We start from the raw sequence: 18,034 nt of genomic DNA on the forward strand, positions 1-18,034 counted from the left end.
ATCCGTGAGCAGTTTCCTTCTTCTCCGGCAACTGAGTTAGGAAGGACGCCTGTATATTTGTAGTGACTGGATGTATTGATACAGTGCCCAAAGTGTAATTAATTACTTCACCATGCTCAAAGGGCTATTCATTGTCAGATTTTTCCCCCATCTATAAATAGCTGCCCTTCTTTATGAGGCACTGGAAAATCTCCCTGGTCTTTGTGGTTGAATCTGTGTTTGAAATTCACTGCTAAACTGAGGGACCTTACAGATAATTGTATGTGTGGGGTACAGAGATGAGGTAGCCATTCAAAAAACATCATTAAACACTATTTTGCACACAGAGTGAGACCATGCAACTTATTATGTGATTTGTTTAGTAAATGTTTACTCCTGAACTTATTTAGGCTTGCCATAACAAAATGGGTTTACTACTTATTCACTCAAGACATCTCAGCTTTTCATGTTTTATTATTTTGTAAATATTTTGATAAACATAATTCCAATTTGACACTATGGGTTATGGTGTGTAAGCCAGTGACACAAAATATGAATATAATCCATTTTAAATTCAGGCTGTAACACAACAAAATGTGGGGAAAAGCCATAGGTCAGAATACTTTCTGAAGGCACTGTATGCTAATGTAACCTCAGCAAAAAAAGAATGTCCTCTCACTGTCAACTGCGTTTATTATCAGCAAACATAACGTGTAAATATTTTTATAAACATTAGATTCAACAACTGAGACAACCGTGTGACTAACAGACATATATTAATGTTTCCCTGAACAAAGGGGTGGTCAAAATCAAAAGTAACAGTCAGTATCTGGTGTGGCCACCAGCTGCATTAAGTACTGCAGTGCATCTCCTCCTCATGGACTGCACCAGATACGCCAGTTCTTGCTGTGAGATGTTACCCCACCTATAGGGAGGAGGTCTCTGACCTCCTCCCTATAGGCTGTCTCGACGTCTCGACGTTGTCGGTGTTCAGGCACTGTTGTGTTGACACTGTGTCATCTGCAAACTTAATGATGGTGTTGGACACGTGCCTGGCCATGCATTTGTGGGTGAACAGGGAGTACAGGAGGGGACTGAGCACGCACCCCTGGGGAGCTCCAGTGTTGAGAATCAGTGTGGCAGATGTGTTGCTACCTACCCTCAACACCTGGGGGTGACCCGTCAGGTGTTATTTTCTGTTTTTAATTTGTACACTTAGCTTACAAACAATTTGCCAACCATGGATTTACAGTGGTGGGGTGTTGGACTGATCTTGTTGATGGTGTACATACCCGCTACGAACGGACTAAGTTATGAAAACGCTGCTGGCAGCGGAATCCAATAGAGCAGGGAGTTCTTACTACAATGCAACTCAAACACAAACGCGATGGATATCCCAATGGCCTATCTAATACCTGATTGTCTGCGAGTGGATTACAAACCCAAATGCAAACGTGGAAAACGCGGGGGAATCAGACAAAGACTTAAAAAATTAAGAACAAACTTCCCTTGCTGATTAATGGCCAGTCACTGAGGGGGAAAGCAGATGAGTTGTCAGCTTATCTGCGCTTCCAACACGAATATCGGGAGGCCTGTTTGCTGGCATTTACTGAGACTTGGCTGGATGGCAGAGTCCCGGACAGAGAAGTGGAGCCGGCCGGCTTCACTCTGGTCAGAGCGGACCGTGATCTGACAGTCACAGGGAAACTTCACGGAGGGGTCGTCTGCCTGCTTGTCAGGGACCAGTGGTGTAAATGGATCCTGGTAAGAGAGAGACGCTGTACCCCCGACATTGAACTGCTTTCTGTGTCACTGCGAGCCTCACTATCTGCCCCGTGAGTTCCCCAATTGTTTGTTACCGATGTGTAGATTCTACCTAAAGCTAATATAATACACGTAAAGGCATCAGAGATGATTTATAATCTGTCACAGAAACTGGAATCCATTTCCCCCGACGCACCCAAATTTATTTTAGGGGATTTTAACAACTGTACCTTGCACAAAGTCTTGCGCACATACCATCAGTATGTGAAATGTCACACCGGGAAAAATAAGACTCTTGATTTGTGCTATGGGACGATACCAAAGGCTTTCTCTGCCACCACCAGACCTCCCCTGGAGACATCAGACCACGAGGTGGTCTACCTCAGGCCAACCTACTGTCGGCTCCTGGAGAGGGAGAAACCCACAGTTAAAACTACCTCAGGCCAACCTACTGTCGGCTCCTGGAGAGGGAGAAACCCACAGTTAAAACTACCTCAGGCCAACCTACTGTCGCCTCCTGGAGAGGGAGAAACCCACAGTTAAAACTACCTCAGGCCAACCTACTGTCGGCTCCTGGAGAGGGAGAATCTGGATCTGGAATGACAACAGTATCACTTGTCTCCAGGGGTGATTTGACTGTACTATGTGGGAGGTATTTGGTCTCCAGGGGTGTTTTGACTGTACTATGTGGGAGGTATCTGGTCTCCAGGGGTGTTTTGACTGTACTATGTGGGAGGTATTTGGTCTCCAGGGGTGTTTTGACTGTACTATGTGGGAGGTATTTGAGGACAGCAGCTCTGATCTTGATGAACTCACAGATGTGATTTCGGGCTATATAAACTTCTGTGTTGAGTCAGTTGTGTCTACTAAGACCTGTAAAATCTTCCCTAACAACAAGCCTTGGGTATAAAAACATCTAAAATCACTACTTGATAGGAAGAAGACCAGTTTATGCTCGGGGTGATCGACAGGCTTTAAGAGATGTACAACGTGAGATAAAAATACAGATACTGGTGGACAAGGAGGCATACAAGCAAAGGGTGGAGAGGACCCTCTCCTCAGGAAACGCAAGGGTGGCCTGGCAAGGGATTAAATCCATGGCTATAGTGCCCCCACATAGGCAGGGGAAAAACCAGTGCTGACCTTGGGGGATATGAGGGCCAGCACATGGCTAATTAACTGAATGTTTTCTTCTCAAGATTTGAATCAGACAACTTTGTGTTGGAGGTAAAACAAATGGACGCATCATTACAAATGTTTGAGAGAGTTGTTGTTAAACAATCTGATGTTTTAAAGTTGTTCAGGGGATATAACACATACAAAAGCCCAGGCAAAATAAGTGGGCATGTGTTAAAGCACTGTGCTGAAAAACTGGCTGGTGTTTTTACAGACATTTTCCAATCCTCACTCAACCAGCAGCACGTTCCAGTATTGTGGAAAAAAATCTATAATTATACCAATTCCTAAAGCATCCAATCTCTCTGTGCTGAATGACTACCGCCCTGTCTCCTTGACATTCTTAGTAATGAAATGCCTTGAGAAAATTGTGAAAAGTCATATTCTCAGTGTCACCCAGAAGCTCCTCGACCCATTTCAGTTTGCCTATCAGCCTAGCAGAGGAGTTGAAGATGCCATTCTTACCCTCCTTAACATGGTCTATAGACATCTAGAGGGTGCTAAATCCCATGTCAGGGTTCTGTTTGTTTACTTTTCTTCTGCCTTCAACACAATCCAGCCTTACATTCTGGCACAGAGACTCATTTGGGACTTCTCCTTAGATGGGGGCTGGTTTTGTGGCTGTTGGACTTCCTGAGCCAACGCTCACAGCGAGTCAAAATAGGTCCCCACGTGTCGGATATACGCAATACCAACACAGGCTCTCCTCAAGGAGGTGTTTTGTCCCCACTTCTGTACATGTTGTACACTAATAGTTGTACTAGTTCCCATACTGACAGACACCTTTTAATGTAGACTGTACTATATTGACTCTGTTTTACAAATCTTGGAGTGGGTCTAAGGTTTCTGGGATAATGGTGTTGATGTGAGCCATTACCAGCATTTCAAAGCACTTTATGGCTACAGACGTGAGTGCCTCGGGTCTGTAGTCATTTAGGCAGGTTGCCTTTGTGTTCTTGGGCACAGGGACTATGGTGGTATGCTTGAAGCATGTTGGTATTACAGACTCAATCAGGGACATGTTGAAAATGTCAGTGAAGACACCTGCCAGTTGGTCAGCACATGCCCGGAGCACACGTCCTGGTAATCCGTCTGGCCCCGCAGCCTTGTGTATGTTGACCTGTTTAAACGTCTTACTCACGTTGGCTACGGAGAGCGTGATCACACAGTCGTTCGGAAAAAGCGGATGCTCTCATCATGCATGCCTCAGTGAAGCTTGCCTCGAAGCGAGCATATAAATTATTTAGCTCATCTGGTAGGCTCGTGTCACTGGGCAGCTCACGGCTGTGCTTCCCTTTGTAGTCTATAATAGTTTGCAAGCCCTGCCACATACGACGAGTGTCGGAGCCGGTGTAGTATGATTCAATCTTAGCCCTGTATTGACGCTTTGCCTGTTTGATGGTTCGTCGCAGGGTATAGCGGGATTTCTTGTAAGCTTCCGGAGCTTGAAGCTCCCGCACCTTGAAAGCGGCACCTCTACCCTTTAGCTCAGTACGAATGTTGCCTGTAATCCATGGCTTCTGGTTGGTACGTACAGTCACTGTGGGGACGACGTCCTCAATGCACTTATTGATAAAGCCAGTGGCTGATGTGGTGTATTCCTCAATGTCATCAGAAGAATCCCTGAACATGTTCCAGTCTGTGATAGCAAAACAGTCCTGTAGTTTAACATCTGCTTCATCTGACCATTTTTTTATAGACACTGGTGCTTCCTGCTTTAATTTTTGCTTGTAAGCAGGAATCAGGAGGATAGAATTGTGGTCGGATTTACCAAATGGAGGGTGAGGGAGAGCTTTGTACACGTCTCTGTGTGTGGAGTACAGGTGATCTAGAATTTTTTTTCCCCCCACTGGTTGCACATTTAACATGTTGATAGAGATTTGGTAGAACTGATTCAAGTTTCCCTGCATTAAAGTCTCCGGCCACTAGGAGCACCGCCTCTGGGTGAGTGGTTTCCTGTTTGCTTATTTCCTTATTCAGCTGACTGAGTGTGGTCTTAGTGCCCACATCTGATTGTGGTGGTAAGTAAACAGCCACAAAAGTATAGCTGAGAACTCTCTAGGCAAGTAGTGTGGCCTGCAATTTATCACAATATACTCTACTTCAGGCGAGCAAAATCTAGAGACTTCCTTAGATTTTGTGCACCAGCTGTTGTTTACAAATATTCACAGACCTCCCCCCTTGTCTTACCAGAGTGTGCTGTTCTATCTTGCCGGTGCAGCATATATCCCGCTAGCTGAATATCCATGTCGTCATTCAGCCACGATTCCGTGAAACATAGGATATTACAGTTTTTGATGTCCCGTTGGTAGGATATTCGTGATCGACCTCGTCTAGTTCATTGTCCAATGATTGTACATTGGCGAGTAATATTGACGGTAACGGCAGCTTTCCTACTCGACTTCTGCGGATCCGGATGAGGCATCCGACTCTACTTCCTCTGCGTCGCTTCCTTATGCGAATAATTGGGATGTCTGCCCTGCGGGGTGTTTGGAATAACAGAAATCCAAAACAGAATGACTGCAATTATACTGGATAAAATGGGAAATTATAGTAGTCACAAAGCATCTGTGGATCTGTTGGGGCAGTATGCGATTTGGGGTGGGTCTAGGGTTTCCGGCATGATGGTGTTGATGTGAGCCATGACCAGCCTTTCAAAGCATGTAATGGCTTCAGACGTGAGTGCTATGGGTCGGTAATCATTTAGGCAGGTTACTTTTGCTTTCTTGTAAACATGGACTTTGGTGGTCTGTTTGAAACATGTAGGTATTACAGACTCAGTCAGGGAGAGGTTGAAAACGTCAGTGAAGACACTTGCCAGTCAGAGCACATGTTCTGGTAATCCGTCCAGCCCCGCAGCTTTGTGAATGTTGACCTGTTTATTTAAGGTCTTGCTCACATCGGCAACGGAGAACGTGATCACACAGTCGTCTGGAACAGCTGGTGCTCTCATGCGTGCTTCAGTGTTGCTTGCCTCGAAGCGAGCATAAAAAGGCATTTAGCTCGTCTGGTAGGCTTGCGTCACTGGGCGTCAGTCAATGAAGCATTCAATACATTGGTCACTACAGTAGTGGCCAAAATGACACAAATATTAATTTCCACAAAGTTTGCTGCTTCAGTGTCTTTAGATATTTTTGTCAGATATTACTATGGAATACTGAAGTATAGTTACAAGAATTTCATAAGTGTCAAAGGCTTTTATTGACAATTACATGAAGTTGATGCAAAGAGTCAATATTTGCAGTGTTGACCCTTCTTTTTCCGCTCTGGCATGCTGTCAGTTAATTTCTGGGCCACATCTTGACTGATGGCAGCCCATTCTTGCATAATCAATGCTTGAAGTTTGTCAGAATTTGTGGGCTTTGTTTGTCCACCAGCCTCTTGAGGATAGACCACAAGTTCTCAATGGGATTAAGGTCTGGGGGGTTTCCTGGCCATGGACCCCAAATATCGATGTTTTGTTCCCCCAGCCACTTAGTTATCACTTTTGCCTTATGGCAAGGTGCTCCATCATACTGGAAAAGGCATTGTTCATCACCAAACTGTTCCTGGGTGGTTGGGAGAAGTTGCTCTCGGAGGATGTGTTGGTACCATTCTTTATTCATGGCTGTGTTCTTAGGCAAAATTGTGAGTGAGCCCTCTCCCTTGGCTGAGAAGCAACCCCCTCCCCTACATGAATGGTCTCAGGATGCTTTACTGTTGGCATGACACAGGACTGATGGTAGCGCTCACCTTGTCTTCTCCGGACAAGCTTTTTTCCAGATGCCCCAAACAATCAGAAAGGGGATTCATCAGATAAAATGATTTTACCCCAGTCCTCAGCAGTCCAATCCCTGTACATTTTGCAGAATATCAGTCTGTCCCTGATGTTTTTCCTGGAGAGAAGTGGCTTCTTTGCTGCCCTTCTTGACACCAGGCCATCCTCCAAAAGTCTTCGCCTCACTGTGCATGCAGATGCACTCACACCTGCCTGCGTCCATTCCTGAGCAAGCTCTGTACTGGTGGTGCCCCGATCCCGCAGCTGAATCAACTTTAGGAGACGGTCCTAGCGCTTGCTGGACTTTCTTGGGCGCCCTGAAGTTCTTCATGATCCGATAAATGGTTGATTTAGGTGCAATCTTACTGGCAGCAATATCCTTGCCTGTGAAGCCCTTTTTGTGCAAAGTAATGATGACGGCACGTGTTTCCTTGCAGGTAACCATGCTTGACAGAGAAAGAACAATGATTCCAAGCACCACCCTCCTTTTGAAGCTTCCAGTCTGTTATTCGAACTCAATCAGCATGACAGAGTGATTTCCAGCCTTGTCCTCATCAACACTCACACCTGTGTTAATGAGAGAATCACTGACATGATGTCAGCTGGTCCTTTTGTGGAAGGGCTGAAATGCAGTGGAAAGTTTTTGGGGATTCAGTTCATTTGCATGGCAAAGAGGGAATGCAATTAATTGCAATTAATCTGATCACTCTTCATAACATTCTGGAGAATATGCAAATTGCCATCATACAAACTGAGGCAGCAGACTTTGTGAAAATTAATATTTGTGTCATTCTCAAAACTTTTTGGGGCCACGACTATACATGGATAGACAACTACATACAAGACAACAAAGACTCTCCTGTTTCTCCGGCCACAATGTGAGACTCTAAGAGGTCATCTAATTGCATATGCTTTCTCTAAGAAAAAAGCAATGGAAGCACACAGGTTAGATCTTGAGAGGGAGCTGGTATGCTGCGAAAAAGTACATAAACAATCCCCAGACAGCGCCTCCTGGAGTCAACTTAAAGCAGCCAAAGCCAAACTAAACCTGGACTATAGTATAGTTATCTTGAGTATAACAATAGGCCTAGCAGATTGCTTGTATACCAATTAAAAAAAGAGCAGTCAAGAGCGTACAATCATGGCCATCCGAACAGCACATGACGATATGAACCAAATAAGATAAATTTAACATTTCATGATTTTTACTCCAAATTATATACTTATGAGAGAAAACATACAGATGCAGAACTCCATTCCTTACTAGAGGGAATCTTGCTACCAAAATTATCAGAGACTGACCAAGAAGATCTCAACTCCCCCTTCACTCCTGAGGGGGTCCTAGAGGCAATTATCTGTATGCCACTTAAGTGCCATGGCCCAAATGGATTTCCTAGAGAGTTCTACAAAGCTTTTTGGACCCAGTTTAGCCCTATTTTTGCAAAAACTGAGCTCTCCCAGACTATGTACACAGCCCACATTACAGTGTTTCTCAACAAAAAAAGGACCCTCTATCCTGCTTCTCCTCCTGAAGCTTGTTGTATTTCGACTATAAAATAATTACAGAATCACTCGCCAAAAGACGAAACACTCTTCTTCCCAAAATAATAAAAGTGGACAAAACCGGATGTATTAGAGATAGGTACTCTTCTGATAACATTTTCCAACTTTTTTATATTATAGATCAAGTAAACACACAAAAGACCCCTGTCCCGCTGGCTTCACTGGATGTCGAGAAGGCGTTCAACAGGACGGAGAGGTGCTTTCCGTTCTCAGTCTCAGTCAATAACTTTATTAAATGGATGAAGTCCCTATATTCTCATCCAAATTCCATGGTGACTACTAACAGTCTGAATTCTGACAAATTCCCTTTGGGACGTGGCCCAAGACAAGGATGCTCGCTTTCCCCCCCTGCTCTACTTGTTGAGGGCGGAGTCTTTGGCAGAGTTGATAAGGAGCAAGACAAGGATGCTCGCTTTCCCCCCCCTGCTCTACTTGTTGAGGGCGGAGTCTTTGGCAGAGTTGATAAGGAGCAAGACAAGGATGCTCGCTTCCCCCCCTGCTCTACTTGTTGAGGGCGGAGTCTTTGGCAGAGTTGATAAGGAGTAAGACAAGGATGCTCGCTTTCCCCCCCTGCTCTACTTGTTGAGGGTGGAGTCTTTGGCAGAGTTGATAAGGAGCAATCCAAGTTTTATGGGTGTTTCTGCAGGCGACCTTCACCACAGGATTTCCATTTACACGGATGATGTCTTGCTCTACATATCCAACCCTGAGAAATTCCTCCCATTTTAGACACAATTGCTCAATACGGCAAGTTTCCAGGATATAAGATACATTTGAACAAATCCATTGTGAGCCCTCTCAATCTTACACTCACCAGCTCTATGAAGACACTGCCCGTTCCAATGGAAGACACAAGGGTTTCAATACCTTGGGATCTTTGTAACACCAGATCTGAATGGTCCTTTTCAAGGAAAAATCTCTCCCACTCCTTGATCGAATCAAGAAAGATCTCTGAACCTGGATGTCTCTCCCAATTAGCTTAGTCAGAAGAATCAATGTTATCTGTATGAACATCCTCCCTAGATTGAACTATTTATTCCAGATGCTCCCATGCAATCTCCCAGTTATTTTCTTCTAAACAACCAACCAAAGCATCACCAAATTTATAATGGCAATAAAAAACCTACGATCAAGTTCTCCACTCTATTGAAACCTAAATCTAAGGGTGGTCTTGCCCTTCCCTGCCTTCAATTGTACTACTGGTCTGTCCAAATCCACAACATGCTAACATGGATCACAAACAGACAAGACTCAATATGGATTTAGATAGAGGCCCAATCCTGTGGTTAATTGCCCCTAAGCTCAATTATATTCATTAATAACTTTTTTGAAGTGGGCAACATACCCAAAATCTTTGTGATTTACAGCACCCTACTAGCATGGAAGGACTGTAATAAATACCTTGGCATTTCTTCCCAGATATGCTCTCACTCGCCTATGGTATGCAATTGAGACTTGCCAAAAGCCCTGAGTAATACCTGCTTTATTCTTTGGCATACTCTAGGGATCAGGACCTTTTCAGACCTGTTTCATCAGAACACAACTACACTGAAATCCTTTCAAGACCCCTGCAGTGAATTCAATGTGCCAAGATACATTTATTTTTTTATTTATCTTGAAATTAGACACGTAATTTCCTCATTCACTTCCAAGGGGAGGTTTAGAGCACAGCTGAACGAAACAAGAGACCCTTCTTGCTACAGCACAATCCATCACAGGCAAAATCTCCTATATCTACAAAATCATGTATTCCTTTGAAAATAATTTGGGAAAAGGATCTTTGTCTGACTATCAGTGATGAGTTATGGCCGAATGTTTGCGTCAGGGTATACTGCTCCTCTACTAATGTAAACATTTAAGATTTTAATTACAAATGTTTGTACGAATGTTATTATACCCCAGTGAGACTCCATAGAATGAATACATAGAATGAATACATGCATTGTCAACTGTAGGACCTTATATAGACAGGTGTGTTTCTTTCCAAATCATGTCCAATCAATTGAATTTACAACAATCAAGTTGTAGAAACATCTCAAGGATGATCAATGGAAACAGGATGCACCTGAGCTCAAAATTGCTACCAATGATGTCCTCAAACACTACAGCGTGAGAGGGAGGAGGGAGAAGCGGTCCTTCCAAGACCTGGTGAAATGCTGGTTAATAACCAGTAGGTTCAATACAAATCTTCACTGGGTGTAAAAAACATTAAGAACGCCTTCCTACTGTTGAGTTGTACTTAATTGTCTCAAGGTTTAAAAATCCTTCTATAACCTGTCTCCTCACCTTCATCTACACTGATTGAAGTGGATTTAACAAGTGACATCAATACGGGATCATAGATTTCACCTGGATGCACCTGGTCAGCATATGTCATGGAAAGAGCAGGTGTTCTTAATGTTTTGTCCATTCAGTGTATATGTCTGTCCAGGGTTGCAAAATTCCGGTTTTCCTAAAATCCCGGTTGGAGGATTCCCAGAATCAGAAGGGAAAACCAGGGAATTTATTGAACGTTTTTTTGCAAACCTGTGTCTCTTTAGTACCCTTTTATTGTAACTTTGACCACATCACAGCTATGCTGAAATCCACATAACCCACGTTTGGAGTTTTAGTCCCCCTTTAGGTATCAAAAAAAATATATACACATTTGTTTTTGATCAAATATTGATGTCCATAGAAACACATTGAATAACACATTCCTAAATGGCAAGATGGACAGTCAAAATAACTAATAGAAAACAAGGTTTTGACATGTTTGTCCTAAATCTAGGCTACATAAAAAAAAAACTCAGGAAATATATATTTTTAACATATATTTAAGTAGGCAAAAAACATAATTTATTTTTTGTAACAGGTACCGGTTACCTTCAGACGAGTCCCGTGACACTTGTGGGGGTTGTAGAGCAAAACAGAACACTATCGTGTTCGTGATAGTGCAAAAAACAGACATCTCTAGCTTAATTATATTGACCGATTTTTGATGGGGATTTTTTTGTTATGTAACTGGTGCATCAATCGACTCAATCGACTTATCCTGCTGGTCTAGCAAATGGTTTAACTTGTTTAGATATAAATTAAGCTAGGCGTCCCGCCAGCGGGACACCTGTCGACAACTTCCGGTGACATTGAAGGGTGCGCAATTCAAATAAATAATCATAAAACTTATGGATATTAAACATTTCGGTTCATAGAAGTGTCTTATATCGGTTAAAAGCTTAAATTCTTGTTCATCTATGTGCACTGTCCAATTTACAGTAGGCTTTACAGCGAAAGCATGCCATGCGATTGTTTGAGGAAGGCGCCGCACATCAACATATTTTTCCACCGGCACAGGCTGCATAAAATCACAAATAGCTTACTTTTTGAAAATCTTCCTCTGATTTGCAATCGAAAGGGTCCCAGCTACAACATGTGTCATTTTGTTAGATAAAATCCTTCCTCATATCCCAAAAAGTCTGTTTAATTGACGCCATCGATTTGAGCAATCCACTCGTTCAACATGCAGAGAAAGGAATCCAAAAAGCTACGGCTAAACTTTGTTAAAACAAGTCCAAATACATTTCTATGTAATCTTCGGGTACCCTAAAATGTAATTAAACTATAATATTTCATACGGAAAGAAGTATGTTCAATAGGAAAATGATATTAGCAGGTGAATGTCCTCTTCGTTGCGCACGTACAGACTGATTTCCAAGTCCCAGTACTAAAACTCATAATTCTTCCTCGTTTTGGAAGAAACAAGCCTGAAACCTTGAACAAGAACTGTTGACATATAGTGGAAGCCATAGGAATTGCAATCTGGGAGCTGGATTTGAATATGCCTATACTTTCCATTGTAAGAGCATGGGCTCTCAAAAAAAAAATGTCAGTTTGGTTTTTCTTTGGGTTTTCTCCTACCATATCTATTGTGTGATAGTCTCATAAATAAATTTTAACATTTCTACAAACTTCAAAGTGTTTTCTATCCAATGGTACCAATTATATGCTTATCCTGGCTTCTGGGCCTGAGTAACAGGCAGTTTACTTTGGGCAAGTCAGTCAGACAGGAAGAAGAGAAAAATAGACCCGAGCATGAAGGAAAGGACCAGCACTCACTTGATATGATTTGCAGTTTGTGTTTATTTCCTTAAATTCATAGTAACAAGTGTCTTAATACACTGCACGGATATATTTCAGCTTGTGCCTTCCTCAGTGCGTGTCCAGTTCTTACACTTTCTTCCTGGCCCCAACATGACCAGATGTTTCATGGTTAGCAAGGGCTATTGGCTTTTGGTTTGGTTAAGAGGCAGGCAACAAGGTTCCTATGAGCATCCATAATAGTTCCCTCTTTCTATAGAAAGGTGATCGTCTCCTTGTGCATTTCCTTTCTTTCTTACACTGCTCGACTGAGTGACCATCTTCACAGATCAAACTAGATATAATTGTCGGAAGTTTACATACACCTTAGCCAAATACATTTAAGCTCAGTTTTTCACAATTCCTGACATTTAATCCTAGTTAAAAATTCACTGTCTTAGGTCAGTTAGGTCACCACTTTATTGGAAGAATGTGAAATGTCAGAGTAATAGTAGAGAGAATTATTTATTTCAGTTTTATTTCTTCATCACATTCCCAGTGGGTCAGAAGTTACATACACTTAATTAGTATTTGGTAGCATTGCCTTTAATTGTTTAACTTAACAAACATTTCATGTAGCCTTCCACAAGCTTCTCACAATAAGTTGGTTGAATTTGGGCCCATTCCTCCTGACAGAGCTGGTGTAACTGAGTTGGGTTTGTAGGCCTCCTTGCTCACACACGCTTTTTCAGTTCTACCTACAAATGTTCTATAGGATTGAGGTCAGGGCTTTGTGATGGCCACTCCAATACTTTGACTTTGTTGTCCTTTTTGCCACAACTTTGGAAGTATGCTTGGGGTCATTGTCCATTTGGAAGACCCATTTGCAAACAAGCTTTAACTTCTTGACTGATGTCTTGAGATGTTGCTTCAATATTTCCACATAATTTTCCTTCCTCGTGATGCCATCTAGTTTGTGAAGTGCAGCAGTCCCTCCTGTAACAAAGTACCCCCACAACATGATGCTGCCACCCCCGTGCTTCACGGTTGGGATGGTGTTCTTCGTCTTGCAACATAACGATGGTCATTATGGCCAAACAGTTGCATTTTTGTTTCATCAGACCAGTGGACATTTCTCCAAAAATAATGATCTTTGTCCCCATGTGCAGTTGCAAACTGTAGTCTGGCTTTTTTTATGACGGTTTTGGAGCAGTGGCTTCTTCCTTGCTGAGCGGCCTTTCAGGTTCTGTCGATATGGGACTCGTTTTACTGTGGATATAGATACTTTTTTTTACCTGTTTCCTCCAGCATCTTCACAAGGTTCCTTTGCTGTTGTACGTTCATCACTAGGAGACAGAACGCGTCTCCTTCCTGAGCGGTATGACGGCTGCGTGGTCCCATGGCATTTATACTTGCGCACTATTGTTTGTACAGATGAACGTGGTACCTTCAGCCATTTGGAAATTGCTCCCAAGGATGAACCAGACTTGTGGAGGTCTACAATTGTTTTTCTGGGGTCTTGGATGATTTCTTTTGATTTTCCCATGATGTCAAGCAAAGAGGCACTGTGTTTTGAATGTAAGCCTTTAAATACATCCACAGGTACACCTCCAATTGACTCAAATGATGTGAATTAGCCTATCAGAAGCTTCTAAAGCCATGACATAATTTTCTGGATTTTTCCAAGCTGTTTAAAGGCACAGTCAACTTGGTGTATGTAAACTTCTGACCCACTGGAATTGTGATACAGTAAATTATAAGTGAAATAATCTGTCTGTAAACAATTGTTGGAAAAATTACTTGTGTCATGCACAAAGTAGATATCCTAACCGACTTGCCAAAACTATAGTTTGTTAACAAGAAATTTGTGGAGTGGTTGAAAAACTAGTTTTAATTACTCCAACCTAAATGTAATGTAAACTTCCGACTTCAACTGTATGTATTGTCTATTTTTAGTCGAACCCTGGGTTGAATTTAAATGCTCACAAGAGCGGAAATTCATTTTATTTTTAGCTGAAAGATGATGCCCATAGCTTACACATGATGTTGCACAACGCTTTAAGTCAATAAGTCATCGTTTTAGTCAATGTTTGGGCTTAAAGTGGGAAAACCAAAGTTGTAACTTCAGATATTTTCCGTGTCAATGCCATGTGTTTCCCTTATGGGATGACTTGCTAATACTTTTCAGTCTAAGTTTCTTTTCGGGTCTGGGTTTTATGTGAATGTTACCACCCATCAGCATGGCATTGTTTATTAATCAGAAACACCTGCAAAGTTCTTCCTCGTGACTGAACCAAACAACTTTTCGACATAACCTCATTTTCTGGAATTTTCCAAGCTGTTTAAAGGCACAGTCAACTTAGTGTATGTAAACTTCTGACCCACTGGAATTGTGATACAGTGAATTATAAGTGAAATAATCTGTCTGTAAACAATTGTTGGAAAAATGACTTGTGTCATGCACAAAGTAGATGTCCTAACCGACTTGACAAAACTATAGTTTGTTAACAAGAAATTTGTGGAGTTGTTGAAAAGCGAGTTTTAATGACTCCAACATAAGTGTATGTAAACTTCTGACTTCAACTGTATCTGTATGTGAGACGTTTTGTATGGTATGTATTCATTTGTGGATGATACGTAACAAATTACAATTCGTATTATATGATACGAATTTGCAAGATGTACATTATGTTACGAATTTGCAAAATTCTAGTTTGGTGGCTAACGTTAGCTAGCTGGCTAATGTTTGCTAGGCTAGGGATTAACGTTAGGGTTAAGTTTAGGAGTTAGGTTAAAGGATTAAGGGCAGAGTTAGCTAAAAGAGTTAAGATTAGGGGAAGGATTAGCTAAAAGGAATTGGGGGAAGGGTTAGCTAACATGCTAAGTAGTTGCAAAGTAGCTAAAAAAGTAGTAAGTAGATGAAAAGTTGCTAAAATGCTAAAGTTGTCCATGATGAGATTCGAACTCGAAAACCATCGGTTGCTAGAAGTGTACGTTATAGGCCCAATCATACCCCCTCTAGCACCAGGGTCAGCGCACTCTCAAATGTTGTTTTTTGAGAGCGTCTCATTCTTAAATAATTTTCCACACAGTCTGTGCCTGTATTTAATTTTCATGCTAGTCAGGGCCGAGAATCAACTCTCACATAGGTACGTGGTTGCAAAGGACATCAGTGTCTTAACTGCGCGATTTGCCAAGGCAAGAAACTCTGAGCGCAGCCCAATCCAGAAATCTGTCAGTGACTGCTGATTAAATGACATTTTCACAGAACCACTTTTTGAAATTTCGATAACGCTCTCATGTTCAGATATTGGTAAGTGGACATGAATTACGCAGGGCATGAAAGGGATAACGAATCCAGTTGTTTGTCATCCGTTTTGGGAAAGTACCTGCGTAATTGTGCACCCAGCTCACTCAGGTGCTTCGCTATATCACATTTGACATTGTCTGTAAGCTTGACTTCATTTGCACACAAAAAAATCATACAATGATAGAAAGACATGTGTGTTGTCCTTGTTAATGCAGACAGAAAAGAGCTCCAACTTCTTAATCATAGCCTCAATTTTGTCCCGCACATTGAATATAGTTGCGGAGAGTCCCTGTAATCCTAGATTCTGATCATTCAGGTGAGAAAAAACATCACCCAGATAGGCCAATCATGTGAGAAACTCGTCATCATGCAGAAAATACACGGGAGTTCAGGGGTCTTGCTTTAACAAAGTTAACCATTTTCACTGTTGTGTCCAAAACGTCTTTCAAGCTGTCAGGCATTCTTTTGCAGCAAGAGCCTCTCGGTGGATGCTGCAGTGTACTCAAGTGGCATCGGGAGCAACTTCTTGCACGTGTGTTACCACTCCACTATGTCTCCCTGTCATGGTTTTTGCGCCATCAGTACAGATACCAACACATCTTGACCACCTTTTTCACATTTGAAAAATGTCATGCTTTTATTAATTGTATTATTTTGTTTAACTCGACGTACAGTACCAGTCCAAAGTTTGGACATACCTACTTATTCCAGTTTTTTTCATTATTTTTACTATTTTCTACATTGTAGAATAATAATGAAACCATCAAAACTATGAAATAACACATGGAAGTCAGGCCAAGACCCTGGTAAGGACGACGAGCACGCAGATCTTCCTTGAGACGGTTTCTGAGAGTTTGTGCAGAAATTCTTCGGTTGTGCAAACCCACAGGTGAAGAAGCTGGATGTGGAGGTCCTGGGCTGACGTGGTTAAATGTGGTCTGTGGTTTTGAGGCCGGTTGGATGTACTGCCAAATTCTCTAAAACGACATTGCAGGTGGCTTATGGTAGAGAAATTAACACAAAATTATCTGGCAACATCTCTGGTGGACATTCCTTCAGTCAGCATACCAAATGCACACTCCTTCAAAACTTGAGACATCTGTGGCATTGAGTTGTGACAAAACTGCACATTTTAGAGTGGCATTTTATTGTCTCCAGCACAAGGTGCACCTGTGTAATGATCAAAGTGTTTAATCAGCTTCTTAATCCATCCACCTGACAGGTGTGGCATAACATCTTGGAGACATGCTCACTAACAGGGATGTAAACAAATTTGTGCACAAACTTTGAGAGAAATAAGCTTTTTGTGCGTATTAAAAATGTCTGGAATCTTTTATTACAGCTCATGAAACGTGGGACCAACACTTTGCATGTTCCGTTTATATTTTTGTTCCGTATACATGGTCCCTGACAAAAATGAACTATGGAATTATGTAAGTTTAAAATAAATAATTTGAATACACAGAACCTGACTAGCCTTCAGACCTGTCAATCACCTCTCTCAATTCCAACCAATCAGCCTCAGAAATTGCAGCCCAAATAAATGCTTCACAGCGGTCAAGTAACAGACACTGAAATCTGTCCTTTGGTCTGATGAGTCCGAATGTGTGATGTTTGGTTCCAACCGCTGTGTCTTTGTTAGATGCAGAGTAGGTGAACGGATGATCTCCACATGTGTGGTTCCCACCGTGAAGCATGGAGGAGGTGTGATGGTGCTTTGCTGGTGACACTGTCAGTGATTTATTTCAAATTCAAGGCACACTTAACCAGCATGGCTACCACATAATTCTGCAGTGATATGCCATCCCATCTGGTTTGCGTTATTATTGGGACTATTATTTGTTTTTCAACGGGACAATGACCCAACACATCTCCAGGTTGTGTAAGGGCTAGTTGACCAATAAGGAGAGTGATGGAGTGCTGCATCAGATGACCTGGCCTGCACAATCACCCGACCTCAACCCAATTGAGATGGTTTGGGATGAGTTGGACCGCAGAGTGAAGGAAAAGCAGCCAACAAGTGCTCAACATATGTGGGAACTCCTCTAAGACTGTTGGAAAAGCATTCCAGGTGAATCTGGTTGAGAGAATGCGAAGAGTGTGCAAAGCTGTCATCAAAGCAAAGGGTGCCTACTTTGAAGAATCTAAAATGTATTTTGATGTGTTTTTTTGGTTATTACCTGATTACATGTGTGTTATTTCATAGTTTGGATGTCTTTAGTACTATTCTACAATGTTGAAAATAGTAAAAATAAAGAAAAACTATTGAATGAGTAGGTGTGTCCAAACTTTTGACTGCTACTGTACCTAAGAAAATTGTTGTTTTTCAGCTGATATCCTGCAATTCTACATAGTTTAATAAGACTCATTACATATTTTAGGTAGGCTATTTAATGATAATGCTAAAAATAATAATGGATATTAAAGTC

This window comes from Oncorhynchus mykiss, chromosome 1, assembly GCF_057628025.1.
Source record: "Oncorhynchus mykiss isolate SJ-2025 chromosome 1, ASM5762802v1, whole genome shotgun sequence".
Lineage (NCBI taxonomy): Eukaryota > Metazoa > Chordata > Actinopteri > Salmoniformes > Salmonidae > Oncorhynchus > Oncorhynchus mykiss.